A 9300-nucleotide genomic window follows, 5' to 3' on the forward strand; every position below is an offset into this window, starting at 1 on the left:
AGCTTCCCACACGCCCCCCACCCCACTCACCGGGACATTTATATTAATGAGTTGGATGATAAGAGGTGATTAACATTTCAGACCAGCAGAGTTCAGAAATGTCTTCCAGCAGTTAACGTGTTTTCATCCTCTGGGCTTTCCCCTCTTAGGTTGACTAAGGGAAGAAAAATAGCTTTGGTGTCTGCACTGGGAGGCAAGCAAATCCACAACTTGAAAGTCAGACCTATTCTTGGAATTTTACAATTTCAGAATAATGTTTCCATTTAGCATCTTAAAAGCATTTTTTGAAGGTTTTTTATGTGCTAGGTAATGTGGAGGACAGAGATTATGAAAATGTGTAATACAGTTCCTGCATTCAGGAGCTTATAGTATAGCAGAAGAGACAACCACACAAAAATATTAGACATAGGATCAGGTCTGAGTTTTAAGAGGTGATTCTGGCTGTAGTGAGGATATTGAGGGTGGGTGGGAGAGGAGGGGAGGCAGAGGAGCAAGAAGAGGTGGCCAGAAGCTCTAAGAAAAACATTGTTCTGGGATCCACGTAGCATTTCACTCTGCATACATCTTTGACCTTGGATATATATCCAGTAATTCAATTTTAAATAGTATTAGTGTCAGCTTTTGTGGTCACAGTCCCTTTGTATTCTCTTGGAGTTTTTTGTTTTTTTTTTCGTTTGTTTGTTTTTACTCTAGAGTTCAGTGTCATGCTGAAGCTTATACTCTCTTAGAATTATCCTTCTTTAAAGTCTCATGTTTACAATTTAGCTTTTAACCCTTGGGTATCGTTTAAATTCCTCGGTGTCTATTTTCTGCTCATTGGCTAAGGAGCCTCCCTTCTTGCCCTGAGAACATGAAATTCACTGTAATTAAAGTGCCTCGTGGTTTAGTGTGATTATTCTTTCTTGTTTCTCTGAGAAGTCATTCTTGCCCTTTGTGGCCCAGTCCAAGATAAAATCTTGGCTTCAATTTCCAGGAGTAATAACTGTATGTCTTTTGAGTACTGATTTCAGGAAGGACATTTTCACTTAGGGGATTAGTTTTTCTTATCAATTCCTAGGAAAATTGTATGATAGAAATTAAACTGATTACACTCTTGAACTGAATGAGAACTCCATATCAATACAAGTATGAGTAGAACTTAAAAGTCTTATTTTGCTGAAATCTGAAATCTTGTTAGGCCTGCGCTGGACTCCCTGATATGTATAGGATCCTCACTCTTGCCCCAGTCAACATGGAATAATGAACTTGCTTTTCTCTGGAGAAGAGTGGGCAGTGAAGATTTCTCACGGGTACCTCATGATGGGGTTCCAACTTCATCTTTTTCCATTCTCAGAAATTTCTGAAAATCATTCAGTTAAAAGATAAAAAAACAGGACTCATGCTTTTGCAATAGGACTCATGCTTTTGGCCATGATGGAGTAACTGGTACCCAATTTACTTTCCTGAATAGACAACTAGAAGTAGATGAAATATGTGAAACAATTACTTTCAGAAATTTTACAATAGGCAGTATTGATCCCCAAAAAGAAGGGAAAATAGCAAAGAACTATATACAGTGGTCCAGGGTTCCTCCTCGGAGGCTATTAGTCGGCTCAGGGTGCTCTCAAGATTGGCTTCTGGCGGGGTCTCCCTTGCTGGCTTGTGGATGGCCTGTGTCCACACGTGAACTTTCTTCTGTGCCCACGTGGTAGGGCAGAGAAATAGAGCTGCACACCAGTCCTATGGGATTAGGGTCCCACCTTTATGACCTTATTTAACTTTAATTACGTTCCTAAAGGCCCTATCTCCAAATGCAGTCACATTGAGGGTTAGAACTTCAACATTTGAGTTTTGAGAGAACACAATTCAGTCCATTACAGGCACTTTTCAGACAGGTACTGAGAGGAGCATCCCAAGCAGAGCACAGTCATCTTACTAAGTTGAGGTGACAGACTGGAGTTCAAGGAGGCAGCTAGAATTTATCGGGCAGACAACCGTAAAGGAGGGAGCTATACAAAGAAAGATCTCCAGAAGTCTCCATAGGAGTTCCCTTGAGTATTTGCTGAAACCCCATGAGGCTGGCACAAAATGCCGAGTTGTAAGCAGAACGATTCCCAGAGCGCAAACGGCTAGGAAATATACATATTCTCAGCTGACAGAATGGAGAGTCGTATATTTAGGGCATTCATTAGAGACCTCAAAAGGATCACACCTCGGCAGTAAGGCTAAACTAGCCCAGAATAAAGACTGCCCTAAACTGACACCTACAAGCTTAATAACAAGCCTTGAAAGGCTCAGCATGATCCAAAAGTAACCAAACTGCCTCACAGAACAGTTTTACGCCCTTTGAAAGAAAGAGCAAAATTGAACACTCCTCAGAGTAGAGCCAATAAAAAATTACCACACATAGAAAGAAACAGGAAAATGTGAACCATAGCTAGGAGAATAACCAATAAATAGAAACCACCCAGAAATGACTAAAATGATGAAATTAATAGGCAAAGATTTTAAAAGTTTGTATACATATGCTCAGACCTTTATAGGAAAATATGACCACAATGATAAGAGTAATTGAAGGTACAAAAAAAAAAAAAACTAAATAGAACTTAGTAATAGAATAATACAGTATCATATAATAATTTATCAGAGGGCTTAAAAAATCATTAGACATTGAACAGGCCACTGAACTTGAAGGCATAGCAAAAGAAATAAACTGAAGAAAGAGAAAAGGACTGAAGAAAATCACTATAGAACATCAGTGACCAGTAGGACAATATTCTGAGGTATAATTTTTGAGAAACTAGAAGCTCAAGAGGGGCCAAGAAGAAGAAAATATTTGAAAAATAATGGCGAAAATTATTCCAATTTTTAAAAAAGCTTTGAGATGTAATTCACATGCCACATAATCTCATTTAAAATGTGTAGTTTGATGTTTTTTACTAGTATTCACAGGCTTGTGCAACAATCGCCACAGCCTAATTTTAGAATACTTTTGTCCTCCCTAAAACAACCCCTCCTATCACCACAGTCAATTTTAGAATATTTTCACCAAAAAGAAAGCCTATGCCCTCTAGCTATCATCCCACCCCCATTTTTGTCATCCCCTAGCACTAAGCAACCACTAACTTATGTTCTGTATATATTTGCCTATGCTGGACAATTCATATAAATGAAATCATATTACATGTGGTATTTTGTGACTAGTTTCTTTCACTTAGCACTATATTGTTAAGGTTTATCCGTGTTGTAGTAGCACGTGTTGTAGCATGAGTCAGCACCTTATTTCTTTTTATTGCTGAATTAGTCCCTTGTATGGATAGATACATTGTATTTCATCAGCAGATAGATATCTGGGTTGTTTCTTTTTGGCTATTGAGAAAAATACCACTATAATAAACATTTATGTACAAGATTTTTTATGGAAATGTGTTTTCAATTCTCTTGGGTATGTACCTAGAAGTGGAATTACCCGGTCATTTGGTAACTTTATGTTTAATATTTTAAGGAACTGGCAGACTGTTTTCCAAAGTGATTGCACCATTTAACATTTCTACCAGCAGTGTATACGTGTTTCAATTTTGCTACATATTCACCAACACTCGTTATTTTATCTGACTTTTTTTTTTAGATGCTCAATAAGTGTATTACTATCTTTATATTTATCTGACTTTTTGATTAGAGCTGTCCTAGTGGATGTGAAGTGATTACTTCATTTTGGGTTTTGGAGGGGTTTTTTTTGCATTTTTTTGATAGCTAATAATGTTGAGCATCTTTTCATGTGCTTATTGGCCATTTATATATCTTCCTTGGAGAATGTCTATTCAAGATCTTTTGCTCGCTTTTAACTGGGTTATTTGCCTTGTTTTATTGAGTTATAAAGGTTCTTCATATAAATCTGCATACTTTTATCAGATATGCAAATATTTTCTCCTATGCTGTGAGTTGTCTTTTTACTTTCTTAATGGCATCCTTTGAAGCACAAAAATTTTTAATATTGATAAAGGACAATTTTTCTTTTTTTTTTCTTTTTTTTTTTTCCAGTCACTTTTGCTGTTGATGTTGTACCTGAGAAACCATTGCCTAATTCAAAGTCATCAAGATTTATGCCTATGTTTTCTTCTAATAGTTTTATAGTTCTTAAGGTTAGGTCTTTGACACAATTTGCATTGATTTTTTCATATGGTATGAGGAGTAGTCCAACTTCATTTTTTGCATGTGGATATCCAATTGTCCCAGCACCATTTATTGAAAAGACCATTGTTTCCTTGTTGAATTGTGTTGTCACCTTATCAAAAATCAATCAACCATGAATGTAAGGGTTTATGTTTGTATTCTCAGTTCTCGGTTGATCTACATGTCTAACCTTGTGCCAGTATGACACGATCTTGATCACTATTGCTTTGCAGTACATTTTGCAGTACAGGGATGTATGAGTCTTCTAAATTTGTTCTTCCTTTTTAAGATTGTTTGGGCTATTCTGGGTCCCTTGCATTTCCATATTAATTTTAGGATCATCTTGTCAATTTCTGCAAAAAAGCAGCAAAGATTTTGATAGAGATTATGTTAAATCAGAAGATCAGAGTATTGCCATCTTAACAATATTTAACCATGAACATGGGTGTCATTCCATTTATTTAGGTCTTTAATTTCTTTCAACTATGTTTTGTAGGTTTCAGTGTACCAGTCTTGACTTCTTTTGTTAAAATTGTACCTAATTATTTAATTTTTTGATGGTATTGTAAATGGAATTGTTTTCTCCATTTAATTTCAGAATGTTCATTGCTAGTGTGTAGAAATACAATTTTTGTATTAATTTTGTATTCTATAACTGTTGAACTCATTTATTAGTTCTAATATTTGTGTGTGTATATGTAGCTTAGGGTTTTTTCTATATATACATAAGATCATTCCATCTGTAAATAAAGATAGTTTTACTTCCTTCTTTTCTGATCTGGATGCCTTTTATTTCTTTTTCTTGCCCTGATCAGAACCTCCAGTACAATGATAAGTAGAAACGGCTAGAGCAGATATCCTTGCATGTTCCCGATCTTTGTCAAAAGTATCCAGTCTTTCATCATTAAGTATGTTAGCTGTGAAGTTTTCATAGTGAAAAGTTTTCAGGATGAGGAATTTCCCTGCTTTATCTGCATTTATTCAAATGGTCATATTCCCCCCCCCCCTTTATTCAATACTATTGTCTATTATTACATGAATTGATTTTGAGATGTTAAACCAACCTTTTATTCTGGGATCAATTTCATTTGGTCGTGGTATATAATTGTTTTTATATGTTGCTGGATTTGGTTTGCTAGCAGCGATTAAGAACTTTTACATTTATATTCATCAGCTGTATAGATCTTTAATTTCTTTTCTTGTGCTGTCTTTGATTTGGTATCAGGGTAATACTGGCCTCATAGAATGGTTTGGGATGTGTCTACTCTTATTCTATTTTTTGGAACAATTTGTGAAGAATTAACATTAATTCTTCTCTGAATGTTTGGTAAAATTTGCCAGTGAAGCCATCTAGGCCTAGGATCTTCTTCGTGGAAGTTTTCAAATCACTAATTTGATCTCTCTACTTATTATAGGCCAAAGCACATTTTCATTTCTTTTTATGTGAGTTTCAGTACTTTGTGTATTCCTAAGAATTTTCCCATTTCATTTAAATTATCTAATTTGTTAGCATACAGTTGTTCATAGTATTCCTTTATAATCCTTTTTATTTCTTTAAATTTGATAATGTCGTCTCCTTTTTTATTATTGTTTTAAGTAATGTGAGTCTTCTCTCTTTTTTCCCTTTGCCAGTCTAGTGAAAGGATTGCCAAATTTGTTGATCTTTTCAAGGAAACAACTTTTGGTTTTGTTGAGTTTTTTTCCTATTGTTTTTCTATCAGCTGAAAACCAAAAATAAAGAGAAAAATCTTTAAAACAGCCAGAAGGAAACAAGACACATTGCTTATAAAGGAAGAAGAAGCCTTGCAATACCTAAGATAATGGAATGATGTTACACTTAAAATGGATGCACTGATTCTTTATAAAAATTTTGATTTAAAAAAACCCCACATTTTCTCTGAGTCTGAGGCTCTCTGATATCTGCATGAGACATTCTGCTTTACCAGGAAAAACACTTTCCCTGTCCTCAAATTCCCAGATAGCCACCATGTCCCAGAGTTTTTCATGGTAGAGGTGATGGTTTATCCTTCAAGCACAAAGGGCAAAAAACCAACCAAGAAAAAAAAGCAGTCCCTGCTGACACTGAGCACAGAGCTGACCCTAGTGTAGGCAGGAGTCTGTGCTGATTATAATGCTTTCAGGGAAATATTTTTTCTCCCTTATTTTAGCTCTAAACCAGTCATTATCAAACTTGTCTGTACTTTAGAATCAGCTGCAGGAGCTTTTAAATGCTACAGAAATCAATCTACATCTCAGACCAATTTAACTTTAGAATCCAGTGGTAGAAACAGGCTATTTGAGTATGTGTGTGTGTAAATACAAAAAACGTGTGTATGTAAATATAAAATATATATGTATGTTGTTTTTTTATTTTACTTATGTGGAAATTTAAAAATATATATTAAAATGGAGAAAATAGTGATCTTCAAACTGGGGGTATGATGACCCCCAAGGGATGAAGGCTTCTCCAAGGGATCAACTTTAGCTGAATATCCAGGGTAGAGTTGACACCTCAAATATGCTTTGTCCAGTGTCCCCACCCATGTGAGATGCAAAATGGATGTGGTTTTGGTTATGAAGCAGATATCATTGCGCGCGCACACACACACACACACACACACACACACACAACTGGAGTGAGGAAAACTTTTCCTTTACCAATTTAGATCCTAGTGGTTGGGGACCCGCAAATTAATTAACAACCACCACCAGTTCGAAGATGACTGTCGAGGAATTTGCAATTCTTTGCTTTCAACCAAATTTTAAAAGGGTAAGTCAAATTTCTACTTTAAAAGGGTAAGTCAAAATTTTACTTTCAATTTACCAAAATTTGTTATGTTGTTTTTGATCAATTATGTGCTACTAATAATTGTAATGTTAGCTCAATCAGAATAATTTTGTTGAGCACTCAGAACCTTACAGTCATAGAAGTAGAATTTAAAATTTTTTAAATAAATATATAGTTTTGTGGTCAAGAAATATGATTAGATAATAACATCTTCAAGAATAAAAATATACCACAGCCCAATAATTTTCTTTGGAGGAAGTAGAAATCAAAGTGTAAGTTCAAAAAGAAAAAAAAAGAATGCTAAAGAAGAACTAGTTTATATATTTTTTAAATGGATAATGGCGGGTATCATTGCTATGGTATTTAGGTACCACTGGATTCATTTTAGAAAATGATGTTTTATTCTGAAATGTCAAGATTACAATACTTTGGAACTTACATTCTTCACAATGGCTTAAACTTATGGTGAATCACTATAAATGTCAACTGAAAAATGTGCAAGGAAGAACATGCATTCAAAATTTTTTTTAAATTTTAAGGGCATGTGAAGGGGAAAGTTTAAAGATCACTGGTCTAGATGGATTGCTTTGTTTCCTTCGAGAGTGCCAAGGGCCATTCATTAGAACACAATTTATTTAATCCTTGTCTTTGCAATTTAATCAAGCTGAAAGTGATCCATACTTTACAACTTCATCTGTTTTAGGATTGATAAACAAAAAATTTTGCAAAAACATAGATATGTGCTTATGGAAATCATGTGGATGTGTTTGATACAGCACTTTTTATCTATTCTCTGTTGGTAAAGGAGAAACAGTGTTAGTATGGTACAAAGTTACTTTTACTATTTTTAATACTAATATAGCCTAATTTATAATAATAAGTAATTTCATTTAGACATCAGCTTTCAGTTTCTGTTGGTTATTTAATCTAATTATCTAACCTAACTCTATAATCTATTTCTGTCCTCAGAAGAAAAGCGAGTTCATCCCTAGTTCGGTCAGGACTGTGTAAGTGAGAAGCGGGAATCTCTGTACAAGCTTTACCAGGCTCTGTCAATCACGGTCGTTTCGTCACTGAGCACAGCTTACCACAGGCCAGGCGCTGTACATATATCCTGTCTAATGGTCACTACCACCATAGAAAGATGATTTTATCTTTTTCAGCTTTTATCAGTTTACAGCTGAGAGAACTGAGGCTCATAGAGGTTGAGTACACACAGCTAGTAGGTAGAGAGCTGGGACTTGCCCCAGGATTGTCTGATGGTTTCCACTTTAGCTTGCTGGCCCTGGGCAAAGAGCGCACAGGTGAGGAACAAAGGAAGAACATTGGATGTGGGGTTGCAAGACCTGGGCTCACTTTCTAGTTCTACTCTCTGGCTAGTAGTTGTGAGACCTATGAACCTACTTACCGTCTTTTAGTTTGTGTTGGGAATTTGCAGGGTTTTGTGAGACTTAAATTGTAAACAGCATACGAGTATGAAGGAGGATTATTTTACCCAGTCTCCTACTTCTTATTTTATTATAGAATTAATATAAAGCTATCATATCACCTTATGGTCGCAGTGGAGTTCATAAAACATCATTCAATTTTGTGGAATTTGGAATTAGGTTGTGTTTTTCCATCTGTTGTATGCTACAGTGAATGGATTGTTAAAGCTTGAAAGTGTGTGGAAATATGCAGTAGTCTCACCTAATTTTGGCATTGGGGAAAGAAGTCAGGTAGTGTGGACACAGGAAGATGTAGCACATCTTTTTAGACGGTGAAATATTACCTATATGCATTCCAGATAATCCAGAATTAAAGTGGAAAACATCTAAGTCGTTCATGTTAAACTCTGAATCTGGTCTCTATCTCTGGAGAATTATGTAGAGGTAAAAACCAAGAATACAGTTTGTGTTAAAGGATCATTTTGGATCAGGAGAAAATCTCTGGATCAGGAAAAAAGAAATTTGTAAGTTCCAACCTTTACGACCTGATTCCCTACTCTACTTCCAAGGATTCAGTCAAAGCCTCTGCCGACTCAGGATTGTTGCTTCTCTTCAATAGCTGCTTCAAATACTCTTTCTATGTTTGCTTGCCTGCTTCTAGCTAGTCTTTTAAAAAAGGAAAAAAACAATTAAAAATATACGAATAATTAAAGAAAGCCCATGAACTTACCACCTTGCTTAAGAAATGGTCAGAGGCCCCTGTGTACCTCTCCCCATCACATACACCGCTGGTGGTGAGCACCAGCCTGAAATTTGACCTCTCTCATTCTCGCGCCTTTCTTTCTACTTTTCCTGCATTGGTATGTCTAACTGACACATGGGATTGTTTTGCATGTTCAAAAACTTTATATACGTAGAGTAATACTGGGGAGT

The sequence above is a fragment of the Pteropus alecto genome, unplaced genomic scaffold (genome assembly GCF_000325575.1).
Source record: "Pteropus alecto unplaced genomic scaffold, ASM32557v1 scaffold239, whole genome shotgun sequence".
Taxonomy (NCBI): Eukaryota; Metazoa; Chordata; class Mammalia; order Chiroptera; family Pteropodidae; genus Pteropus; species Pteropus alecto.